Source organism: Leucoraja erinacea, chromosome 31 (assembly GCF_028641065.1).
Source record: "Leucoraja erinacea ecotype New England chromosome 31, Leri_hhj_1, whole genome shotgun sequence".
Lineage (NCBI taxonomy): Eukaryota > Metazoa > Chordata > Chondrichthyes > Rajiformes > Rajidae > Leucoraja > Leucoraja erinaceus.
The window spans coordinates 5,516,907-5,544,351 of record NC_073407.1 but is presented as its reverse complement, the minus strand read 5'-3'; the positions used below and the strand labels follow the sequence as shown (position 1 = coordinate 5,544,351).

The 27,445-nt window shown below is 46.2% G+C and overlaps 1 protein-coding gene across 4 annotated transcripts in view; it reads left to right on the top strand.

Moving 5' to 3' along the window:
• Positions 1-27,445, top strand: part of LOC129711845 (LIM/homeobox protein LMX-1.2) — a 248,810-nt gene that overhangs the window by 195,391 nt on the left and 25,974 nt on the right. The window lies entirely within an intron of this gene.

Below are 27,445 nucleotides of genomic sequence, written 5' to 3'. Positions count from 1 at the left end.
CTCCCGTCACCGAGACTGACTACAGTTCCCAGGTCGTGAAAAATTGGAGAAAAAAAACCGCCTGTGGGCCAGATGATTTTGGGTTACGGGCCAGATCCGGCCCGTGGACCATAGGTTGCCGACCCCTGATGTAAGGAGTATCTGATCTGTTTGGACAGCATGCAAGACAAAGCTTTTTACTGTACCTCTGTACATTTGAGGTTACCTGCGTATCTAGTGTGTAGGATAACATAGAACTCATGTACAGGTAATTATTGATCAGTGCAGACTTGGTGGGTCGAAGGGTTTGTTTCCATACTGTATCTCTAAACCAAACTAAATTAAGCTAAACTAAATGGCACAATAATAAACTTAAACTTAAAACTTAGCTAAGCAACATCTTTGCACAGCCCAGTACTTACGGCCAACCATCCTAGTCAGTGTGGCAAGGAGTGGTCTCCCCAACAATGGACAGTAGCTCAGGCTGCCACCATTTCCCATGGCTACTGCCAATTGAACCAACCTTCTTTAGTCAGAGGGTGGTGAATCTGTGGATTCTCCAACATAAGGCTGTGGAGACCAAGTCAATGGAGATTGATTGATTCGTGATTTGTACGGGTATCAGGTGACAGGATTGAATGGCACAGTAAAGTTGATGGGCCGAATGGCCTAATTCTGCTCCTATCACTTATAAACTTATGAAACAGCCTGCCATTCAAGCTTGGATGGAGAGGTATAAAGGGATCATCTCCTGAGGGGAAAGGATTGCCTCATGAGGGAAGACAGAGTGCTGGAGTAGCTCAGCATCTCAGGGGAACATGAGGGAAGGTTGTACAACATGAGCTTTCCCTCACTGCCGTTTATAAGAATGGGATATGATCTTTTCGAAACATCTGAGGTGCCAAAGGCAAATGCTGGAGAGGATGTTTGGGAGAACCAAAAATGAAGGGACGTAGTTCAGAATTTGTGATCTCCCTGTTAGATGGAGATAGTCACTGGGGGGAATGAGGTACAAATGGACTACTCCTGTCCCAGCTTCTTCGATGTGTAGGAAGGAACTGCAGATGCTGGGTTAAACTGAAGAGAGACACAAAAGGCTGGAGTAACTCAGCGGGACAGGCAGCATCACTGGAGAGAAGGGATGGGTGATGTTCCGGGTCATGGCAGATCTGAAGAAGGGTCTCGACCCCAAAACGTCACCCATTCCTTTTCTCCAGAGATGCTGCCTGTCCCGCTGAGTTACTCCAGCTCTTTGTGTCTGTCTTCAGCTTCTACTATTCTTGTTTTCAGGTAACATCAGTCTTGGTAAAGGGATAGAAATTAGTCCTAGTGTCATAGAATCATACACAGTGGCGGAATGGACTGACCGGACTGGCCTGGTGGCAAGTGGGCCCCTGATGAAGTGGGCCCCCTATATCAAGTGGGCCCCTGATGAAGTGGTCCCCCTATATCAAGTGGGCCCCCTTTGTCTCCTGGCAACCAATATTTTTAGACCCAGTCCGCCACTGGTCATACAGCACAGAAACAGGCCCAACTTGCCCATCCGACCAAGATGCCTCATCTACATTAGTCCCACCTGCCCACGTTTGGCCCATATCCCCCCTAAACCATTCCCGTCCATGCACCTGTCCAGCCTTCAGTCATCACTTGGTAAGTGGGCCATACATCCCAGGGTATCAAATATCTGTCCACTTACTTAGTGTCAACCACTTTGTTGGTTTTCGGAGTCACATGTAGGCCAGATCTGATAAGGATCTACTGTAGCTTTACTTCGCTGAAAGGCACCAGTCAGCCAGATGGGTTTTATTTTCACGTTGATCCAGTAGTTTTGTGCTTTGCTCTGATTCAAACGTTTGTAGTTAGGTTGCCGAGCTGCCGTGGTGGGATTTGAACCGACCTTCTATCCTTTGGAGACCAACGGTCAGGTCTTTTGGATGCCATTGCCCCTTCCCCCAGAAGCCCCCAGATAAACAGACAATAGAAGCAAATAATTGCAGAAATACCGATTACCAGTAAACTCTTCAGAGGTAAATTTACAAACAGATAGAAACGCCCTGAAATAATTAAATACATTGATCAAAATCATGGAAGGAATAGATTTTGTAGTCTCTTGCCCAGAGCAGGGGAATCAAGAAGGTTTAAGGTGAGGGGGAATCTATTAAGATGTAATAGGAACCTGAGGGGTAATCTTTTCACACAAAGGGTGGCGGGTGTATGGAACGAGCTGCCGGAGGAGGTAGGTGAGGCAGGTATTATCGCAACGTTTAAGAAACATTTGGACAGGTGCAGGGATGTACACAAAAATGCTGGAGAAACTCAGCGGGTGCAGCAGCATCTATGGAGCGAAGGAAATAGGCAACGTTTCGGGCCGAAACCCTTCTTCAGCAGGGATGTGACGGGTTTGGAGGGATATGGGCCAAATGCAGGCAGGTGGGACAAGTGTGCATGGGACATGTTGGCCGGTGTGGGCAGGTTGGGCCAAAGGGCCTGTTTCCATGCATCTTGGTCCCTTACACTCAAAGAGAAATAAAATAAAGGAAGGACATATAAAATTATGAGAGACATAAATAGAGTAGACAGGCAAGGGTGGAAATGTCAAGGACTAGAGGGCATTAGGTTGAGAGGGGGAACGTTTAAAATAGGACAAGTTTTTACATAGAGGGTGGTGGGAGCCTGGAGCGTGCTGCCTGAGGTGGTGGTGGTGGAAGCAAAAAACTGTACAAAATCATGAGAGGAATAGATTGGGCCTCTTGCCCAGAGAAGGGGAATCGACAAGCTGAGGACATAGATTTAACGTGAGGGGGGAACGATTTAATAGGAACCAGAGGGGTAACTTTTTTACACAAAGGGTGGTGGGTGCATGGAACGAGCTGCCGGAGGATGTAGTCGAGGCAGGTACTATCGCAACGTTTAAGAAACACTTGGACAGGCACTTGGATAGGATAGGATTGGAAGAGGTGTTTTAATAGTTGTCTTTCAGGCAGGTATATGGATATGCAGGAAATGGGGGTGGGGGGAATGGGGGTGGGGGTATGGATCACATGCAGGCAGAGGAGATTAGTTTGGCATCATGTTAGGCACTTCATTGTGGTCTGAATGTCCTGTTCTGTACTGTTCTATGTTGCATGTCCTATGAATGTCAAATGCACTTGACTGTAACAACAGGCTGCTCCAGTGCTACCATGACTGTACCAGCATCTGGCTTGCTGTATCCTAAGCATGTACAGGAATGGATCCAGTCAGTGTGCGAGGGGCGCAGGATACATTCCACAGCTTCAAATCTGCCTCTCGGATCTTGTTTTGATTGTTTGCAAGGATTGACTTTACACACGTTCGGTTTCTGAAGGCGTAGAATAAACACTTCGAATCCTGGTGAAAGGCCAGATTGGGTGGTTTACTATCTGCAGCTTATCGGGAAATCTGTGGATACAGGTGTGAATAGGAGGACCCACATCCTCAGCACAAACACAGATGCACAAATGACATACCAGGAGCTAAATCTAGTGCTTGTCTTATCAGTGCTATCTAATCGTATTGCAACAGGCTACTTATTGGGTCATTTATCCCACAGTGACAGGAGACCTTTCTGAGCTGTAAACTTCAAAACCATTCCATTCATCAGTTTACAATAATATCGCTTGTGACTTTAGAGATGCAGCATGGATACAGGCCCTTCGGCCCATCGAGTCTGCACCGACCAGCAATTAGCCCTTACACCAGCATTATCGAGGGGCAATTTACAACTTTACCGAAGCCAATTAACCTACAAATTAACCTCAACACCTTTGGAGTGTGGAAGGAAACCGGAGCACCCGGAGAAAAAAACCCACGCGGTCACAGGGACAACGGACAAACTCCGCACAGACAGCACCCGTAGTCAGGATCGAACTCGGGTCTCTGGTGCTGCAAAGCAACAAGGGTGTGCCGCCCTCTTGAGCTATTGGAATAAAAAAACAAGAAAAATCGAATCAGTCTCCTGCCCAGAGTAGGGGGATCGAGAACGAGAGGACATAGATTTAAGGTGAAGGGGGAAAGATTTAATAGGAACCTAAGGGGTAACTTTTTTACACAAAGGGTGGTGGGTGCATGGAATGAGATGCCAAAGGAGGTAGTTGAGGCAGGGACCATCATAATATTTAAGAGACATTTGGACAAGTATGTGGATAGGATAGGTTAAGTGGGACATGGGCCAAAAGCAGGCAGGTGGGGCTAGTGTAGGTGGGGCATGTTGGTCGCTGTGGGAAAGTTGAGCCAAAGGGCCTGTTTCCATGCCATATGACTTTATGAAATGAAATAAAATGAAGCAGGCTTTAGTCATATTTTTACAATAATATTTTAAATTTCTCATCACAATGTGAGGTCCTATTTATGTAACAATTGTGGACAATGCGCATTTAGACATAAGACATAAGACATCGCAGCAGAAATAGGCCATTCGGCCCATCGAGTGCTCTGCCATTCGATCATGGCTGGCCTATCTTGCCCTCACAGTCACATTCTCCTGCCTTCTCCCCTTTACTAATCAAGATTTAGACATGCTAAATTTAATATAAAACAGTAAATGACTAAGGAAGATTTTAAGGAGCACACCGCTGATGTGACAAAAGTAAAGTAGCGTGCAGTCATTTAGATAAATATTACATTTTAACTATTGCTATCATTTAGTTTTTAACTAATATAAACAAAGTGTTTATACAGTGACAGTGTCCGTGCAGTCGTGTTACAACTTTATTTTAATCCTGTTTGTTCACAAGCTGTGGACACTGCTAACAAGGTCACCATTTATTGCCCATTGCTAATTGCTCCCTAAAATAAATGGCTTCCTATGTCAGAGGGTAGTTATGTGTTAACTAGGCTCCTCTGGTGTGTAGTCATATTTGGACACAACGAGGTGGGGACAGTAGAATTCCTGTCACACTGGATCAGTGACACAAGATTAGTCCCATCATAGATTCATACAGCACGGAAACAGGCCCTTCGGCCCAACTCGTCCATGCCGACAAAAATGCCCTATCCAGGTTTGTCTCATTTGTCTAGTCTTGGCCCATATCCCTCCAACCCATGTACCTGTTCAAGCGTCCTATACATGTTGTTATTGTATCTGCCTCGGCTACCTCCTCTGGCAGTTCGTTCCATATACCCACTACCCTATGTTTTAAAAAGTTGCCCCTCAAGTTCCTATTAACTCTTCCCCCCCCCCACCCTCCCCCCCCACCCCCCCCGCTCCCCTCACCTTAAACCTGTGCACTCTAGTTCCTGTTTTCCCTACAAAGACTCTGTGCTTTCACCTTTAGCTATTCCCCACATGGTTTTATACTCCTCTATAAGATTCTCATGTGTTGTCTAAGTGGAGTTTGTACGTATTTCTTATGACTACATAATTTCCTGGGACTTGGATTTTCTCCCCTTAGAGCTAAGGTCGTACAGTCGTAGAGCTGTACAGCACGGAAACAGTCCATTCGGCCCATCTTGTCCATGCTGACCAAGTTGCCATTCTGGGTTAGCCCCATTTGCCTGCATTTGGCCCAAAACGCTCTAAACCTTCCTATCCTCGTATCTGTCCAAATGTCTTTTTATTAATAACCACTTCCATAGCTTCCTTTGGAGGCTCATTCCAGATACGGGCTACACTCTGAGTGAAAGGATGGTCACTGAAGTTCCCTCTTAAATCTCTCCCCTCTCAACATAACCTACTCCAAAGATTTATGTTAGTGGGATTATTGGCCACTGTAAATTGCCTCCACTGTGATATGGGTGGTGGGATTGATGGGAATGTGGGGAGAATAGGATACAGGGAATACAGGGAATGGTGTTTGAAATGCCGTAGACTCAATGAGTATTGTTCAAATCCTTCTATAAGATGGGGTATAATTTAATTCACCTCTACCCCATTGCGGACATTGGACTTTGTCTATGGAACTGGTGCGCTACAATGCTGAGAACTATATTCTGTACTCTGTATCTTCCCCTTTGCTCCACCTATTGTATTTGATTTGTATTGTTGTATTGAAGCGTGGTGTATCTGATCTGTTTGGATAGCATTCAAAGCAAAGCTTTTCACTGTACCTCAGTACACGTAAAAGCAATAAATCTAAACGTAATCCTGCAATAAGAACATTTAAAAGATAGTTGGATAAGTACATGGATAGGAATGTACATTGAAGGGCAATGCGGGCACAAAGGACTACTTAGATGGAGCATCTTGGTCGGCATGGATGAGTTGGGCCGAAGGGTCTGTTTCTGTGTTCTATGTCTCTATAACCGGCACGGTGGCGCAGCGGTAGAATTGCTGCCTTCCAGCGCCAGAGACCCGGGTTCGATCCTGACTACGGGTGCTGACTGTACAAAGTTGGTACGTTCTCCCTGTGACCTGCGTGGGTTTTCTCCGAGATCTTCGGTTTCCCCCCACGCTCCAAAGATGTACAGGTTTGTGGGTTAATTGGCAAAATTGTAAATTGTCCCTTGTGTGGGTACAGTAGGGTAGTGTTAATGTGCGGGGATCGATCGCGGGTCGGCTGAAGGGCCTGTTTCCCCGCTGTATCTCTAAACTAAACTAAACTAAACCATAACCGCATCAGTCGACAGCCTTATCCACAATTCTCACCTTTCCTATTTGTAACATGCACGCAGCAGTGAATGGGTTAAGTGGCATTTTCATTGGGTTCTGAACTTGGAAAGGTATTAAAGTGAGATTAGATTCTTCCACAGCCTGCTCTCGCATTGTTCAGAACCTCTCCAGTTCTGTTTGATTGTAAACAGCGGCAGGGGTCTGAATGACTCGTCCAGCGAAAGAAAGCTGGGGGGTAGGGTTAAATCCTCAGTCCAGTGCTTCTCGCTAATCCATCTTGTTCCATAAAGGAGGATTTATTTTGCTGCCAGCCTCTCAAAGGCTTTCTTGGTACATAAGAGATTGTCCTTGCTTTCCTGGGGAGGAGTGGTTGCTATAGCAGAGGGTCACGCCTAGAGTGTCTTAGTGTGTTCATTGGAGTGAGAGCTAAAGGGGGGGTGGGGGTAGGGAGCTTAGGATTAGATACCCCAATAATAGGGAAACAGGAAAGCAAAGGAGTCAGCCAAATGGGCATTACAACAGGAAAATAATGTCACAACACAGTAGAGAGACGTCCATTTTAAGAGATTGTAAAAGGTGACATATGAGCGCATTTAACAAAAAGGACAAAGTTAGGGTGGCACGGTGGCGCAGCGGTAGAGTTGCTGCCTCACAGCGTCAGAGACCCAGGTTTGATCCTGACTAAGGGTGCTGCCTGTCCTGAGTTTGCACCTGGGACTGCGTGGGTTTTTTCTCCAGGTGCCCTGGTTTCCTCCCGCATTCCAAATACGTGCAGGTTTGTGGGTTAAGTGGTTTCTGTAAATTGTCTCTGATGCATCACCTGTTCCTTTTCTCCAGATCCAGTGCCTGACCCGCTGAGTTGCCCCACTTTTTGCATCTATACTGAGTATAGAAGTTGGGAGGTCGTGTTACAGTTGTATAAGACATTGGTGAGGCCACATTCAGTGGATTGCGTCCAGTTTTGGTCATCATGTTACAGGAAAGACGTTGTCAAGCTGGAAAAGGTTGCAGCGAAGAATTGCCAGGATATTTCCGGGACTCCAGGCCCTGAGCTGCAGGGAGAGGTAGAACAGGCTAGGACTTTATACGGAGCACAGGAGGATTGGGAGGGGGGGTGATCTTATAGAGGTTTACAAGGTCATGAGAAGAATAGATTGGGTAATTACTTAAGAGTCTTTTGCTCAGATGTAGGGGCCTGAAGAAGGGTCCCAACCTGAAACGACACATATCCATGTCCTCCAGAGATGCTGCTTGAGTTACTCCAACACTTTGTGTCTTATTTGGTTAACTAGCATCTGCGGTTCCCGGTGTCACACTCGGCATCATGTTCGGCGTGGACATGGTGGGCCTGTTCCCGTGTTGTACTGTTTTATCTTCTACCTGTCTGCTTGTTAATGACTGCGAATGGTTCGATGCTTAGTCCATGGCATCTCGAGCAATAAACTTCAAGTGCCTATTATCCAGAAGGAACTTGCAAAGTGCGGTAATTGCTGGCACGAGAAGTTGATTGGAGAGGTTATCTTTTGAAATAAATTGTCCACATCACAGTGACTGGTTTACACAAGTGAAAAAATTACCCTGGTGCCCAATAATTGCAGCTCTGGCCAGCCCCGCACTTTGTAGCCATAAAAACGAACACTGGTGGTTGGTGAGCAGAGAATGTAATCCAAATAGCAATTTATATAAAAGATAAAACATGTTTCACTCTAACAGCTATTGGATAGGCATATGGATGTGCAGTGAATGGAGGGATACAAGTTCATAACTTCATAAGTTATAGGTGCAGAATTTGGCCATTCGGCCCATGAAGTCTACTCCATCATTCAATCATGGCTGATCTATCTTTCCCAATCAACCCCATTCTCCTGCCTTCCCCCCATAACCCCTGACACCCGTACTAATCAAGAATCTATCTATCCCCACCTCAAAAATATCGATTGACTTGGCCTCCACAGCCGTCTGTGGCAATGAATTCCACAGATTCACCACCCTCTGATGAAATAAATTCCTCCTCATCTCTGATGATATTTCCTTAAGGTTCTGACCTCTGGTTCTAGACTCTGCCACATAGGGGTTATGTGCGGGTAAATAAGAGTTGGTCTTGGCATCATGTTCAGCACAGACATTGTGGGCCGAAGGGCCTGTTCAGTTCTATGTTCTGTGTGATAAAACAGACGTTTGTAGAATAATTTATGTGAACTTGTGTACAGAAGGCTGTGGAGGCCATCAATGGACATTGTTAAGGTGGAGATTGACAGATTAGTATGGGTGTCAGGGGTTACAGGGAGAAGGCAGGAGAATGGGGTTGAGAGGGTCAAATAGATCAGCAGCCATGATTGAATGGGTCTTGATGGGCCGAATGGCCTAATTCTGCTCCTAGATCTTGCCAATATAAATACAGGCAGCATTGCTTGAGTCAGACAGATATTGCAGTGGCAAAGCCATATAAACGTTCTACGCAATTTCATCCGAACTGAATATTATTTGTCGTTACCTCGTCAGTGATGGATGGACAGTCAACAAATGCATGTTTGCAATCAGGAAATTTATCACTTTTTTTCTTTCATAATAGGTGCAAACCAACAATGCACCCACTACATATAAATCAGGGACATTGAAGGGTTGTCTCAGTAAATGTTCTCTGAACGGATTAGAGTTTAATTTGATGTTGTACGGTTCATCATTGTCTTCTTGGAGGTGACAGCTTTGCAACACCGCGTACAAAGTAACAGTGGGCCTGGCAGTAACTCTCTCGGCCAGCTTACTGAAGCTTGTCTAGCTGCAGCTTAGATGGCCTTCGCGCATGAAAATGTACCAAGAGACGCCTTCTGAAAAGAGTTGTTTCAGAGCTGAAAACGGCGTCCTTGAATACGACTCCACTTACAGCACTGATGAGGAAAGAAGCTTTACTTCCCTCGAAGTTAGACACAAAATGCCGGAGTCATAGAGTCAAAGGGTCACAGAGTGATACAGTGTGGAAACAGGCCTTTCGGCCCGACTTGCCCACACCGGCCAATGTGGCCCATCGACACTAGTCCCACCTGCCTGTGCTTGGCCCATATCCCTCCAAACCTATCCATGCACCTGTCTAACTGCTTCTTAAATGTTGGGATAGGAACCTATAACCATATAACCATATAACAATTACAGCACGGAAACAGGCCATCTCAGCCTTTCTAGTCCGTGCCAAACACTTACTCTCACCTAGTCCCATCTACCTGCACTCAGACCATAACCCTCCATTCCTTTCCCATCCATATACCTATCCAATTTATTTATAAATGATAACATCGAGCCTGCCTCCACCACTTCCACTGGAAGCTCATTTCACACAGCTACCACTCTCTGAGTAAAGAAGTTCCCCCTCATGTCACCCCTAAACTTTTGTCCCTTAATTCTCAAATCATGTCCTCTTGTTTGAATCTTCCCTACTCTCAATGGAAAAAGCTTATCCACGCTTTTAAAAGCTTATTATAACTTAGCAGGAGTAACTTAACGGGACAGGCAGCATCTTTGGAGAGAAGGAATGGGTACTGTTTTAGGTCAAGATCCTTCTTCAGAGAAGGGTCTTGACTCGAAACGTCACCCATTCCTTCTCTCCAGAGGTGCTGCTTGACACGTTGAGTTACTCCAGCATTTTTGTGTCTATTATTGGTGTAAACCAGCACCTGCAGTTCCTTCCTACACTACAGTTCTCTCGCTCATTCTGCTCTTGGGGGGGGGGGGGGGGGGGGGGGGGGGGGGGGGGTGAAATCCTGATGCCATTGCCATGGATTTTTATTCCAAGTCTCAATAATTTATGATACTGATTTCTGTGTTATAGCACAGATTAGGGAGAAATTGAAGCCATTACACGCGCTGTGCAGTCTTAAGCTGTGAAGAGAGAAGGGAATACAAAAAGAATTATAGGATTCCCAAAGGTTGTAATATTCTTTGCTCTTAAATGAAAAATTGTTTTAATTCCCTGCCACAAGCAATAATTTGATTTTTCATCAATTCGTTCCTCAAATGTCACGAAACACAAAAACTGACACAAATGGCGATTTTCAGCTAATGAACAGATAGATACCGGGGAATAAACTAGATAACGGAGGCAAGGAGAGAAGACAGACTCGAGGAGACGAGGCTAATCAAAATTCAAGGCGTAGATGGCTTTGGTAATGTCTGCAACATAAGGACATGTTGATTATTTAAGCGCTGCCATTCGGGGAAGCGTCAGGAAGGAATGAAATTAGCCGTAGGTACACAAAAATGCTGGAGAAACTCAGCGGGTGCAGCAGCATCTATGGAGCGAAGGAAATAGGCAACGATTTGGGCCGAAACCCAAGGAAATAGGCAACGTTTCGGGCCGAAACGTTGCCTATTTCCTTCGCTTCAGTTTCTCCAGCATTTTTGTGTACCTTCGATTTTCCAGCATCTGCAGTTCCTTCTTAAACATAAAATTATCCGTGGTGTTTTTGATTCACTTCGGAGGCTTTCCTGACGCACTTGAACAAAAAAAAGACACCGACTTTAAACAGCCGAAACATGTAAATAGAAGCATCGCCGCAGCGGCTGTGAAGTTTTAACTTTCTCCTTCGCGATCAACCCCTGTTTCTACATTTTTGGAATAAATTTGGCTATTGTGGATTTACACGCGAGCAAATTGAAGCCCTTTTTTCCATTTCAGGACAAACTTCAAACACGGAGTTAATAAGTCCCAGTTTTTTCGCCGCCCGTTCCCACTGAGTGCAGGAGGATATTCGGGTAAACAAACCTACACCCCAGCCAGAGGGGCACAGTGCGTAGGAAGGAACTGCAGATGCTGGTTTAAACCGAAGATCGACACAAAAAGCTGGAGTAACTCAGCGGGACAGGCAGCAAGCATCTCTGGAGAAAAGGAATGGGTGATGTTTCGGGTCGAGACCCTGTCTTTGTTTGTATGGCTGTGGAAACAACATTTCGTTTGAGTCTCACTGGGGCCTCAAAATGATCATGGCTGATCATACATTATCCCGTACCTGTTCTCTCCATACCCCCTATCCCCTTAGCCACAAGGGCCACATCTAACTCCCTCTTACTGCCAATGAACTGGCCTCAACTACCCTCTGTGGAAGAGTTCCAGAGAAACTCTCTGAGAGAAAAGTTCTTCTCACGGTGATCAGGATTTCCCCTGGTCCTTAAGCTGTGATCAGCTATGGTCATATTGAATGGCGGTGCAGGCTCGAAGGGCCGAATGGCCTACTCCTGCACCTATTTTCTATGTCACCAAGACAACAGGGAAACTATCTCAACAGAGCAGCATCTCTGGAGAGAAGGCAATGGGCACAAAAAAACCGTCACCCACCCCTTCCCTCCAGGGATGCTGCCTGTCCCGCTGAGTGACTCCAGCTTTTTGTGTCTATGTGCAGCGAGTGGCGTGCGTGTTTATAACTTATCATTCGTTGATCCGAGTTCTCGGCGCTCACTGAATGTGAACAGCGGACCCGACAGCGTTGCGGCCGATGCCTATCTGATCGTAATTAATTAGTTATAATAAAATAATTAAACCCATGTTTGCCCACAACACAAGGAAATGAAGGGGAGTGCAAAGCAATAGAGAGGCTTGTTAGGACAATGTTTGTGTCAATAGTGGAATACTGATTTGCGGCCAGATGAACAGGGTCAAATCCCAAGCAAGATAAGCGCCGTATAGATCATAAATCAGCTGTACATATTAAACAACAGATGTTCCTGGCCGAGGCAGGAAGACACAATGGATTGTATATCAGCAGTTATGTTTGCAAGGATTACCGAATCAGACTCCACTTCAGAGGAACATCCTACTATATAAAATCTTTTACGGCCGCTTCCTTTAACTAACACAAATCAGCCTTCTGATATAAGCTCGAAACATCTGCCCGCTCTTTAAAGGTTTATGGCCACGATGTGAAACTGTGCAGCGAATCCTACGCGGTGTCCACCCATAATAGGTGTCCTGTACAATATTATCATCATCTCAGGTCTTAAACTGGCTTTATTGCTGACAGTTTATGAGATTTATTCCAGTCAGCGGTTAGATTAGCTACAGTGCAAATACAAATCATTTCACAGTTAATGACTTGCTGATATACTTTCTCGAAAAATACAAACCACTCACTTAGTCTACAACTTCTTCTCAATAAAGTCTGCAGTCGGTTTCTTTTTCGGAATACCTGAATGTAACATGCTTTAGAACCAATCAGTGGACATAGGGTTTAAGAAGGAACTGCAGATGCTGGAAAATCGAAGGTACACAAAAATGCTGGCGAAACTCAGCGGGTGCAGCAGCATCTATGGAGCGAAGGAAATAGGCGACTTTTCGGGTTGAGACCCTTCTTCAGACGGATGTGAGGATGGGGTGTGGGGTGGGGAGGAAGAAAGGAAGAGGCGGAGACAGTTAGAGAAGTCAATGTTCATACCGCTGGGGTGCAGATTGCCCAAGCGAAATATGAGGTGCTGCTCCTCGCATTTACGGTGGTCCTCACTCTGGCCATGGAGAACTAATCGATGTGGATGGTGTGGACTAAATGGGCTGAAGGGCCTGTTTCCTGAACTAAACAAGGGGTCGCTGGTAATGTCGACATTTACTGCCCTTCCCTAACTGCTCCTAAACAACGAAGAGGCTTAAGAGTCAACCAAACCTGTTGTGCTGCTACAAGTACAACATTCTGTTTGGTACACATGACAATAAAACTCTCTTGGCTCTTGGCAGGGCTGGGTTTGGATATATAGACCAGATCAGCTAAGGGCAGATTTTCATCCCAGAAAAGTGGTGAACCTAGTTAAAGCACGTCCTTGCAGTGCTAGTGACCCAAGTTCGATCCTGACCTTGGACACTGTCTACATGGGGTTTGCACGTTCCCCCTTTGACCAAGTGGGTTTCCTCTGGCTGTTCCAGTTTCCTCCCACATCCTAAAGATGTACTGGTTGGTTGATTAGTTGTTTGTTGTAAATTGTCCCTAGTTATGTAGATGAATGAAAGATTCTAGGGGGTGTTAAAAGAATTTTGCTTGGAATCCTAGAGTCATGCATCATGGAAATGGGCCCTTCAGCCCAAGGTCCATTCTGACAAAGTTGTCCCATCCAAACTCATTCCATTTGGCCCATATCCCTCTAAACCTTTCCCATCCATGGACCTGTGTGCATGTGTTATAAATGGTGTTATAGTACATGCTTCAACTGCCTCATCTGGCAGCTCGTTCCATAATGAGTCCAAATAGAAGGTCCTGTGTGGTGCTTTATGAACAGCAGTAGACCACTTGGAATTTTACAACAGTCAAGTATTTCCAGTTACCACCATGGAAACAGTTTTTTTAAACATGAATCGTGATTGTAATGCTTGAATTCAAATTCACCTGTTGCCATGCCTGGGATTTGAACTCATATCCTGGATTGGTGGACTAGAACGTGGTTGCTAATCTGATTCATTAACCACTATGCTCCTCCTGTCTGTGTGTGATATCCATCACAGTTTCTGCTCTTGAAACAAGCGAAATATTGGCTCAGGTTTTGTTGGTAAATGTTGACCTTTCCACGTGGAATTGCCACCAACCTTTGGGAATGCTGTGAAAATGCGGAATTGTCCAATGTAGTGATTGAGTTATCCTGGACCTCTTCCAGCAAGGCTTCTCCTTGGAGATGGGATGAAGCTCCCTGAGATTCCCAATATTTACAATGGCCATCAGACTCCGCATTTTGTTCTGGCTTAGTCCTGGCACTCACTAATCAGTTATACTTTAAAAAAATATAAAATGTGATCTTTTTATTGATAAGGGTTCTTTATCTGCTTTTCTTTAGGATCCATGTGTAAATCGTTTTTTAAAGTTTTTGAATGTCAGAGATATTTAGAGTTGAAATTGTTTTGAACGTCAGCAAAGCTGAAGGTGGAAGGGTCTCCCTTCATGACAATATAGTTCTCAGAATTGTAATGTAACAGTTCCATAGATTAACACAAAATGCTGGAGTACCTCAGCGGGTCAGGCAGCATCTCTGGAGAAAAGGAATAGGTGACGTTTCGGGTTGAGATCCTTCTTCAGAGTTCAGTTTAGTTTTTAGTTTGGTTTACTTTTTATAGTCAAGTGTACCAAGGTTCGGCGAAAAGTTATTTTATGGCGTGCTATCCAGTCAGTGGAAAGACAATACATGATTACAATCGAGCGGTCCACAGTGTACAGCTACACGATACAGGTTTAGTGCAAGGTAAAGTCCGATTAAAAATAGCCTGAAGGTCTCCAATGAGGTAGATGGCAGGTCAGGACCATTCAGGATAGGATGGTTTGGTTACCTGATAACAGCTGGGAAGAGGAGTATGGAGGAAGGTGGATTTAACAGGCAGTGGGGAAAAGCAACTTGATTTTACCATCAGTTTTCATAACATATGGTGAAATATTAAAAGCTTTCAGTGCTGTACGACCATGTAACTAAAATATGTGTACAATTACAAGCATTAGAGACTGCAGATGCACAATAGGTGGTTATCGAAGCATGTGTATAGCAAATGTAATATGCATTCAGACTGAATGTAGGGTCTCGACCCGAAACGTCGCCGATTTCTTCTCTCCATAGATGCTGCCTCACCCGCTGAGTTCATCCAGCATTTTTGTCTATGTATGCGTACCACACATATGTTATGGAATATTTAGTTAAATCAGAGGGCAACACGGCGGGAGATTTGCTGCCTTACAGCGCCAGAGACCTGGGTTTGATCCCGAGTAGTTCAGTTTAGTTTAGTTTAGTTTGGAGTACGCGCGGACCAACAATTCCTGCACACTTACATTATCCGACCTACACACACTAGGGACAATGTATAATTTTCACCAAAGCCAAATAACCTACAAACCTGTACGTCTTTGGAGTGTGGGAGGAAACCAAAGATTTCGGAGAAATACCACTCAGGTCGCGGGGAGAACATACAAACTCCGTACAGACAGCACCCCTAGTCAGGATCAAACCCAGGTCTCTGGCGTTATGAATGCCAGAGACCTGGGTTCGATCCTGACTACGGGTGCTGTCTGTACGGAGTTTGTACGTTCTCTCGGTGACCTGCGTGGGATTTGACTGGGAAGCTCCAGTTTCTTAGACGTACAGGTTTGCAGGCTAATTGGCTTGGTATAAAAGTAGACAGTAAAAATTGTCCCTTGTGTGTGTAGGATAGTGTTAGTGGGGTGGGTGGGGGGGGGGGGTCGTGGTTGGTGCGGACTCGGGGGATCAAAGGGCCTATTTCCTCCGCACTGTACCTCTAAACTAAAGTCCCCCAAGTGCAATGGAACAAACCCAGGAGTTGGACAGAAACTAATTTTCAACTGGAAACCCAGAGTTTTACTCTTGGTTAAAAAAAAAAAGGACAAAAACTCGGCGATTAGAATCAGGAAAAAGGCCACAAGCAGTCAGGGTGGAGGAGCAGGGAAGGGATTAAAGTGAACTGGATTAACTATCGTTGGTGATGTCCTGTTCTAAAGGATTCCTCCCCTCTTCCATCCGTTACCACAAATGACTTCTCACTGAAGGTTTTTCGGGGATTATCACTTGTGCTGTTCCAGCTGATTTGCCGTCAAAAAGGAAAGTTTGAATGTCCTCAGTTCTTAAAGCAAACCCACTGAGCTCTGAAAAAAATCACTTAACTCTCCACCTTAACAACACCACTGTTTAGATAACTGCCCGAGGCTTAATTAAACGGAGCAGAGAGATTAGTTTACAAGTTATTGTGAGCAGAAGATCGCAGGTGGTACATTTACAATCCGGGCGGCAGGTTTAAAATTTCCTAATGTAATCCTTCAGGCCTTTATTTACAAGACTTCTTAAATAGTAGATATTAAGAGTAAACTTGTTAGTGAAATGTACCTAAAAACAAAATCGCTGTTATCAACAAACCACTGTGATTGTTCCAGACCAGAACCTTCAATTTAAACAGTCCTACTTTAGAGATACAGCACAGAAACAGGCTCTTCGGCCCATTGAGCCCGTACGGACCAGCGATCCCCACTCATTAACACACTGTCCTACCTCATCGAGGATTTTGACATTTTTTAAATACCAAGCCAATTAACAGACAAACCTGTACACCTTTATAGTGTGGAAGGAAACCGAAGTTCTCAGAGAAAACCAACACGGTCACGGGGAGAACGTGCTGACATATTAAATGTAAAACTGTGTGTAGGATAGTGTTAATGTAGTGTTAATGTGCTGGTCAGCGCAGACTTGATGGGCCGAAGGGACTGTTTCCGCGCTGTACTTCAAGCTAAACTAAACTAAACATGCAAGGTACAAAGGTTAGGTAGACAAAAATGCTGGAGAAACTCAGCGGGTGAGGCAGCATATATGGAGCGAAGGGAATAGGCAACGTTTCGGGTCGAGACCCTTCTTCAGACTGGTATAAAGGCTTACTAACCTACCAACCCACAAGTCTTTGGGAAATAGTCATAGAGTGATACAGTGTGGAAACAGGCCCTTTGCCCCAACTTGCCCACACCGGCCAAATGTCCCAGCAACACTAGCCCCACTTGCCTGCATTTGGTCCATATCCCTCCAAACCTGTCCTATCCATGTATTTGTCTAACTGTTTCTTAAATGTTGGGATAGTCCCAGCCTCAGCTATTTCCTCTGGCAGCTCGTTCCATGCACCCACCACCCGGTGTGTGAAAAAGTTACCCCTCGGATTCCTATTAAATCTCTTCCCTTTCACCTTAAACCTATGGCCTCTGGTCCTCAATTCCCCTATTCTGGGCAAGAGACTCAGGGGAGAAAAACCAGAGCAACAGGGAAAACGTGGCAAGTGCCAGTAGACCGCACCGTGGATCAGGACTGAAGCGTGATATCATTATAGACAACACCGTGAGCAGTTCGCAAACTGCTGGAGCAACTCATTGGGCCAGGCAGCATCTGAGTTTGAGTTTGCGTACAATCCATTGGTATAAACATTGATTTCTCTAACTTCAATTATTCAAAATTCTTAGAGGATTGGACTGGGTCGATGCAGGAGGTGTCCAGAACCAGGGGTCACACAGTTAAGGATAAAGGGTAGGCCATTTAGGACTGAGATGCAGGAATTTTTTTTTCACCCAGAGAGTTGTGAATCTGTGGAATTCTCTGCCATAGAAGGCAGTGGAGGTCAATTCACTGGATGTTTTCAAGAGAGAGTTAGATGGAGCTCTTAGGGCTAACGGAATCAAGGGATTTGGGGAGTAAGCTGGAATGGGGTCCTGATTTTGGATGATCAGCCACGATCCCAAAGAATGGCAGTGCTGGCTCGAAGGGCAAAATGGCCTACTCCTGCACCTATTTTCTATTTTTTTAATGTTTCAAGTAACCCTTGCTTTCCCTCTCTCTCCATCCCTCCCCCATCCTATTTCTCAGACTAGTTTCACCGACCTCCTCCTCCTTCTTCTTCTTTCGTGTGGCATGCTCAGCTTAAAGTTGTTGGACAACTTGTTCTATTTGATCTTCCGTTTATGCACGTCGAGTCGATTGCATTAGTCGAGATTGCAATCTTCCACCCCACCAACCTCCTGATTAAATATTATTGATTGTATGCCTCATTGTCACCTTCCCCTCAGCTAATAATGAACCATTCCATATTTCCGTGCTCATCGCCACTTTGATCTGTTTTCCCACCTTACCCTTCCATATCTCTATGTCTCCCTCTCCCTTCACTCTCAGACTGAAGACGGGTCTCGACCTGAAATATCGCCCATTCCTTCTCTCCAGAGAGGCTGCCTGTCCCACAGAGTTACTCCAGCATCTTGAGTTTGCCTTTAGTTTATGGTCACGTGCACTGAGGTACAGTGAAAAGCTTTTGTTGTGCGCTGAGCAAATCCATCTATCTTAGTTTATTTCTGGACTGCACCATTCTGTGGCTTTCCAAACACCCTGAAACTCCATGAGAGATTGAATGAGAACGCAGGTGAATAGTTTGGAAAACCGATCCCAAAGTTGGAATGAAGCCCTAGAGAAGGATCCCGACCCTATCCCCTTTCTACAGAGATGCGGCCTGACTCGCTGAGTTACTCCAGCACTTTGTGTCTTTTTTGTTGTTATAAACCAGCAGCTGCAGTTAGAAACATAGAAACATAGACAAGTGGTGCAGGAGTAGGCCATTCGGCCCTTCGAGCCGGCACCGCCATTCAATACGATCATGGCTGATCCTTGTTCCTTGTTTCCTTGTTTGCGAAGTTTCTTGTTTCTCAAAGTTGGGACAAACTGGGTGAAAAGTCCAGCAAATGGAGAAGGTAGTGTTTGGAGCTTCAGGATGAGGCGTAAATCTAAGGCCCTTACAACCATACATATGAGGCGTGGCAACATTCATGAACGATAGACATTATAAGCTGGAGTAACTAAAGCGGGGCAGGCAGCATCTTTGGAGAGAAGGAATGGGTGACGTTTCGGGCCGAGACCCTTCTTCGGCCACGCAGAGAAATATCTTGTCCCCAAACAAGGCCAAAGATGTGGTTGTACACTGCAGTGCTGTTTGTGGAAGCTTGCTGCGCTGAACACATATAGTCTGCCATGTACTGACCATACAGCGGTGGCTACACTTCAAAAGTAGTTAATTGGCTGTTTGGAATATCCTAAGGCGAGATTTCTGCTCTGTCGTTCACATGCAAGCACTTTCCTAGCTTTGAAGATGATACCAATGTAACACATCAAACTCTTCAACATCAGTCTCTGTTTAAGGCTGCGTGTAATCTCGCCAAGGGCCAGCGGAGCCTGCAGGGACATTCCACATCACACCTCATTACCGTTGTCTCTAGATTACCTCACATCCCACTCCAGCATCGTGTTGGACACAGGGTGGTTTAGCAGGCAAGCCAGGACTCACTGCACAGGTTATCACGCCTGTCTCCACCAATTTGGCTCGTTGCTTGTCCGTGAACAAATGAAATAACGTCGCGGCCTGTGGGTCGTTCACGCTAACGGAGGCATCTGCGCAATTGAGGTGGCTTCACCTGGAGGCTCGCAGAATTTCCCCTCATTAGACTCCTTCGTGGATCTGCATGGAGTTATGGAAGGGCACGGGATGATCTGGGATCAAATGAGGTGGTCACAATATCGTGCGGAACACATGATCAGATGGCGCAGCGGTAGAGCTGCTGCCTTACAGCGCCAGAGACCCGGGTTCAATCCTGACCACGGGTGCCGTCTGTACGGGGTTTGAACCTTTTCTCCATGACCCGCGTGGGTTTTCTCCGGGTGCTCTGGTTTCCTCCCACGCTCCAAAGCTTTGTAGGTTAATTAGCATGCTATAATTGTAAATTGTCCCTCATGTGTGTAGGATAGTGTTAGTGTCAAGTCAAGTCAAGTTTATTTGTCACATACACATACGAGATGTGCAGTGAAATGAAAGTGGCAATGCTCGCGGACTTTTGTGCAAAAGACAAACAACCAAACAACCAAACAAATTATAAACACAATCATAACACACATATTCTTTTACATAATAAATAATGGAAGGAAAAACGTTCAGTACAGTTAGTCCCTGGTGAGATAGGCGTTTACAGTCCGAATGGCCTCTGGGAAGAAACTCCTTCTCAACCTCTCCGTTCTCACCGCATGGCAACGGAGGCGTTTGCCTGACCGTAGCAGCTGGAACAGTCCGTTGCAATGGTGGAAGGGGTCTCCCATGATTTTATTTGCTCTGGAGTTGCACCTCCTGTTGTATAGTTCCTGCAGGGGGGCGTGAAGTTCCCATAGTGCGTTCGGCCGAACGCACTACTCTCTGCAGAACCTTCTTGTCCTTGGCAGAGCAATTCCCAAACCAGATGGTAATATTTCCGGACAAGATGCTTTCCACCGCCGCTGCGTAGAAGCACTGGAGGATCCTCGGAGACACTCTGAATTTCCTCAATTGCCTGAGGTGGTAAAGGCGCTGCCTTGCCTTACTCATGAGTGCTGAGGCGTGTGATGAATCCATGTCATATCCTCGGAGATGTGGACTCCCAGATATTTAAAACAGTTCACCCTATCCACAGGATCCCCATTTATCCTCAATGGAGTGTACGTCCTCGGATGATGTGCCCTCCTAAAGTCCATGATCAGCTCCTTTGTTTTTTTGATGTTCAAGAGGAGGCTGTTATCCTGGCACCAGAGTGCTAGATCAGCCACCTCCTCCCGGTAGGCCTTCTCATCGTTGTCTGAGATCAGGCCCACCACCACAGTGTCATCAGCAAACTTAATTATTGAATTGGAGCTGAACCTAGCCACACAGTCATGTGTGTACAGGGAGTACAATAGGGGGCTGAGGACGCAACCCTGGGGCGATCCTGTGCTCAGGGTGAGGGACTTCGATGTATTCCCTCCCATCTTGACTACCTGGGGCCTGGCGGTGAGAAAGTCCAGGACCCAGGCACACAGGAAGGTGTTGAGCCCCAATTCCATTAGCTTCCCGGCCAGTCTGGTGGGGACTATCGTGTTGAAGGCTGAACTGTAGTCTATGAACAGCATCCTCACGTAGCCCCCCTTCTGGCTGTCCAGATGGGAGAGAGCGGTGTGCAAGACCTGGGAGACCGCATCGTCCGTGGATCTGTTCGGACGGTATGCGAACTGCAATGGGTCCATGTTCCGAGGGAGGAAGGCGCAGATGTGTTTCTTCACCAGCCTCTCAAAGCATTTCATGACTACTGAGGTAAGGGCCACCGGACGGTAGTCATTCAGACAGGCTGGGGAGGCATTTTTTGGTACCGGTACAATGATGGATTTTTTGAAGCAGGCAGGGACCACGGACTTGTCCAGGGAGAGGTTGAATGATGTAGTGAGCACTGGAGCTAGCTGCGTAGCACAGGACTTGAGTACTCGCCCCGAGATGCCATCGGGGCCTGCAGCTTTTCTCGTGTTCACCCGTGTCAGTGCCCTCCTCACATCGTGCTCGGACAGCGAGAATGTGTGCACATTCCTCCCGTCAGCTTCGGTAGCCAGCCCACTGGCGGTATTGTTGATAGTCGGCAGACCTGGAGTGGTGTTGCCCCTCTCGAAACAAGCGTAAAAGGAGTTCAAGTCATCAGCTAGGGAGGTGCCGGCACTTGCGGATGAGGGAGGGGTGCTCCGGTAGTTGGTTACAATCCGTAGCCCCTGCCACAGGCGTCTGGTGTCCTGCTGCTCCATCTGTAACTCCATCTTGTCTCTGTACCTTCTCTTTGCGTCCTTCACCGCCCTTCGCAGTCGGTAGGACTCTGCCTTGTAGACGTCCATGTTTCCTGATGCCAAGCCCGAGTTGTAGGCAGCGGTGCGAGCATTCAGGGCCACACGAACAGATCTGTCTACCCAGGGTTTTTGGTTCGGAAAGGTGCTTACCCTTACCGTGGGGACGATGTTGTCGGTTATTGTTGCGATGAAGTCCATGACTGCTTCCGCGAACTCACTGACGTCACTGGAACTTGCTTCGAACATATTCCAGACGACATCACTCAGTGCATCTTGCAGCATGGCCTCTGACTGGTCGGACCACCGCTTTACGTCCCTCGTCTCTACCGCTTCCCGAACTATCCTCTGTTTATACTCCGGCAACAGGAAAATAGCAGCGTGGTCAGATTTTCCTTGGGGAGGGAGTGAAACGGCCTTGTAGCCTTTCCTGAACGGTGTGTAGCAGTGGTCCAAAGTTCTCTCCCCCCTGGTGGCACACGTGATGTGTTGGTAGAAGTTCGGCATGACCTTCTTGAGATTTGATTTATTAAAATCTCCAGCCACCACCATAGCCGCATCCGGGTACTTGTTTTGATGTCGACATAGCACATCGTGTAGGGCCGAAAGTGCCACGTCGGTGTCCGCCTGCGGTGGAATGTAGACGGCTGTGACGGTCACTGAGCCGAACTCCCGGGGAAGGTAGAATGGGCGGCATGAGATCGTCAGGTGCTCCAGGTCCGGCGAGCAGGAACGGGAAAGCATCTTGATATTTCCAGGGATGCACCAGTTGTTATTGGTCATGAAGCAGACTCCTCCACCCTTGGATAGTGCGCAGAGATCGATGGGTCAGCATGGACTCGGTGGGCCGAAGGGCCTGTCTCCGCGCTGCATCTCTAAACTAAACTAATCAGCTAGCCCTGCTGCAATTAAGATCAACTGTCTCTTTTGACTAAAGATAGACACAAAGCTCGGTGTAAGCTACCCAAGCAAAATATGAGGTGCTGTTCCTCCAACTTGCATGTGGCCTCACCCTGGGGATGAAGTTTTCCTTTGGCTGATGGAATATAGTGTGAGATACCATGAAGTTATCTATGTTTATAGCCATATATCCCTTCGTTATCACCTCTCCCACAGCCAACAATGGACCATTGTGGGCTCCACCTTTCCTTCGTCATCGGTGCTGGCTCTGATTTGTCCTGAACCTTTCCCTACCTTTAGTTTCCCTCTCCCCTGACTCTCAGTCTGAAGAAGGGCCTCGACCCGAAACGTCACCCGTTCCTTTTCTCCAGAGATGCTGCCTGTCCCGCTGAGTTACTCCAGCATTTAGTGTCTATCTGTGGAACAGTTTCACTACAATTCTGAGAACTACATTCACAGGAAGTGAGACCAGATCTGTGCACAAAATTCAAATATGTTCTCACCCGTTTGCTTTGTAATTGGAGATGCCATCGCTCCTTTGTACTCAAATTCTCTTGCAATTAAGACTCAAGACTGCCTCCACTGGTGTTTGCAGATCTGTTAAACCTCTGTTCTCAGCTGGTGTTCAGTTTAGTTTAGTTGCGTTTAGTTTAGAGATACAGCATAAAAACAGGCCCTTCGACCCACTGAATCCACGCTGACCATTGATCACTCGTTCACACTAGTCCTATGTTATCCCACTTCCTCATCCACACTGGGGCAGAGTTTACCAATTAACCTACAAACCTGCACACCTTGGAGTGTTGGCAGAACCCGGAGCATCCGGACGGAACTCACGCGGCAGGGAGAACGTACAAACTCCACACGCAGACAGCACCCGAGGTCAGGATCGAACCCGGGTCTCTGGCACTGTGGAGGCAGCAACTCACCTGCTGCGCCACAATGCCGCCTTTGGTGGAACGGAAGGAACTTGCTGCAAATACAGCGCAGCACTGGACTGAAGGTCCCACATCTGACAGAGCAGAGGTTTGGTCACCAAGATGGTCGCCCACTGCCCGCCCTCTGTGCTCCAGGTGCTGTGTGTGACACTCTAACTCTGGAGAACACAGGAGAAAAATAACCACTTATTTCAATCCTTCCTTTCGTTACGATGGAGCCTCGACGCTTCACGTTACCCCGTGAAAGCAGCCAACATCATCTAAGCCCAGTCCCACCCTGGTCATTCCTTCTCCCTACTCCTATCTGGCAGAAGGTGCATAAGGTACAGAAGCTTAAATGCGTGCACCACCGGACTCAGGAGCAGGTTCTTCCCCTCTGCTATCAGGCTTCTGAAATGTCCTTCCATTCGCTAGGGTACTGTCTGATTCAACTCTATCCCAATGACTTTGTCTATCGGACCAATGTTGAGAACAATGTTTTGCATTCTGTATCGTTCCATTTGCTCTACCTATTGTCCTTGAGTTGACCTGATTGTATTTATGTGTGGTCTTATCTGACCCACTTGAATAGCATAGGTTTTCACTGTACCTAGGGGCGGCACAGTTGCACAGTGGTAGAGTTGCTGCTTTACAGCGCCAGAGATCCGGGTTCGATCACGACTATGGGCGCTGTCTGTAAAGAGTTTATACGTTCTCCCCGTGACCGCGTGGGTTTTCCCCGAGATCTTCGGTTTCCTCCCAAACTCCAAAGACGTACAGGTTTGTAGGTTAATTGGCTTGCTAGATCGACCTGACGCGGAGGGCCCAAACGTTGCCGGCTCCGGGAGTCAAGATCATCCCGTCAACGGAGGGCTCGAGGCCCCCCGACCGCGGGAGAGCAAAGAACGGAAGAGATTTGAACTTTTTTTTCACCTTCCATCACAGTGAGGAATGTGGAGGAGTCACTGTGGTGGATGTTTATGGTTAAAATGTATTTTGTGTGTTCCGTTGCTTTTTACTTGTGTGACTGTCTTGGCAAATGAAATTTGCAAAACATACTTGGCTAATAAAGTTTTATTGTGATTGTATAAATGTAAATTGTCCCTAGTGTGTGTAGGATAGTACTAATGTGCGGGGATCACTAGTGGGCCGAAGGGCCTGTTTCTGCGCTGTATCACTAAATAAAACTAAACGTGACAATATCAAACTCAGATTCTGTAAACCGTGATTTAACTTAATTTATACCTCAGTGATAATTCACCAGTTTCTCAGCGTAGAATTTTATTTTTTCAGTAAATGTTCAATTGCAAATTCAGGCATATATTGTTCTTGTGTTGTGCAGTCCACTAACATTTTTTTCTTACGGCTAATGCCTGTCTTACATGTATAATTATTTTATATTTTTAACCAAAGTAAAACATGACCTAGTTAAGCATGAGCTAAAATGTAGATTTGTTTTAGTTTAAGAAGGAACTGCAGATTCTGGAAAATCGAAGGTACACAAAAAAGCTGGAGAAACTCAGTGGGTGCAGCAGCATCTATGGAGCGAAGGAAATAGGCAACGTTTCGGGCCGAAACGTTGCCTATTTCCTTCGCTCCACAGATGCTGCTGCACCCGCTGAGTTTCTCCAACTTTTTTGTGTACCTTTGTTTTAGTTTAGTTTAGTTTATTGTCACATGTACTGTGTTACAGTGAATAGCTTTTATGTTGCAACATTGAATTAATATGAAATGTTATTTAATATGGGATTTTCCCTCATTCAGTTAACCATGAATTACGACAGCATTTTCATAGAAGGTTCAGACTGATAACTGTTTATTTTCCTGTTTCAATGACAAAGTCGTACCCAAGGCCATGTTGGATAGATTTATCAGGTGAACATCATCCAACATAATGTGTAGGAAGGAACTGCAGATGCTGGTTTGAACCGAAGATAGACGCAAAAAGTTGGAGTAACTCAGTGGGTCAGACAGCTTCTCTGGAGAAAAGGAATAGGTGATGTTTCGGGTCGAGATCCTTCTTCTGACTGAGAGACAGGGGAAAGGAAAACGAGAGATATAGAGGGTGATAAAGGGAGATACAGAACAAATGAATGAAATATGGAAAAAAATAACGATGGCCAAGGAAACAGGGCATTGTTGGTTGTGGACTAGGTGATAACAAGTTACACAGACAGCGAAACTCACCAAGACAACAGAGAAACTAGTACAATGACTAGGGTGGGGGAACAGCACCTCTAATTTTGCTTTGGCAGCTCACGACCCAGATGTGATTTCTCCAACTTCAAAAAACTCTTGCATCCCCTCTCTCTCCCCGTCCCTCCACCACCCTAGTTGTTGCACTAGGTACATTGACATTTATTTTTGCATATTGATCAGTAAAACTATTGCCATAACTAGGTAGAATAAGTATACTTTGAAACAACCCACTGAGTCCAGATATGTACAAGTGTATCTGGGTTTTGGTGCCATTTCATAGCCCCAACTGCAGCTGGCCTTTGAAGCCACTCCTATGACTTGTAAATGTGTGAAGTCATGAACCTATCTCCGTGCTATGTGACCCTGTTGCAGATTAAATGTGGACTCGTCGATGAGTGAGCAGAGTGAGCATAATGTCAAGGTGAATACTCAGTTTTGTGGAAAAAGGCACAGTGGTGGAACACAGAACAGTCTGAAACATAGAAACAGGGAAATTAGGTGCAGGATAGGATTTATTTTTCGAGCCTGCCCGCCATGCAATATGATCATGGCTGATCATCCAACTCAGTATCCCGTACCTGCCTTCTCTCCATACCCCCTGATCCCCTTAGCCACAAGGGCCACATCTAACTCCCTCTTAAATATAGCCAATGAACTGTGTGGCCTCAACTACCCTCTGGGGCAGAGAGTTCCAGAGATTCACCACTCTCTGTGTGAAAAAAGGTCTTCTCATCTCGGTTTTAAAGGTTTCCCCATTATCCTTAAGCTGTGACCCCTTGTCCTGGACTTCCCTAACATCGGGAACAATCTTCCTGCATCTAGCCTGTCCAACCCCTTAAGAATTTTGTAAGTTTCTATAAGATCCCCTCTCAATCTCCTAAATTCTAGAGAGTATGAACCAAGTCTATCCAGTGCTATGTGACCCTGTTGAATCAGATTAAACCTGTCTGTACTCCCTCTATGAATAATGAGCCTCAGTGGCAGAATGTCAAGGTGTATGCAATACTCCAGTTTGTGGTCTCACCAAAAAGGCCAACTGTGGTGGAACACAGATCAGCCTTTTGAATGAAAAGGTCCGACCCGAAACATCACTTGTCCATGTTCTCCAGAGATGCTGCCTGACCCGCCGGGCTACTCCAGCACTTTGTGTCCATCCTGAGCCAAGTGAAACAGTTGCTCTTGTTTGTGGAAGATGGACACAAAAAGCCGGCGTAACTCAGCGGGACAGACAGCATGTCTGGAGAGAAGGAATGGGCGACGTTTTGGGTCGAGACCCTTCTTCAGACTAGTCAGGGGAAAGGGAAACAAGAGATATAGACGATGATGTAGAGAGATAACGAACAATGGATGATGATGCAGAGAGATATAGTGGCAGGACAAGCTGATTAGTTTATTCTCTGCCTCAGAAGGCAGTGTAGGCCAATTGAAGAGAGGGTTAGATAGAGCTCTCAATCGAGTTAGAGAGCGTAGTCAGGGGATATGGGGAGAAGGCAGGAATGGGGTACTGATTGGGGATGATCAGCCATGATCACAGTGAATGGCTGATCACAGTTGGCTCGAAGGGCCGAATGGCCTACTCCTGCACCTATTGTCTATTGAGATCTATTGAGATTTAGTTTAGTTTTAGTTTGGAGATACAGCATTGAAACAGGCCCTTCGGCCCTTTGTGTTTTTTTGTGGGGGGGGGGGGTAAACCAGCATCCGCAGTTCCTCGTTCCCAGTTTCTGCGTGAGATGGCGCGCCGGCCCCTTGT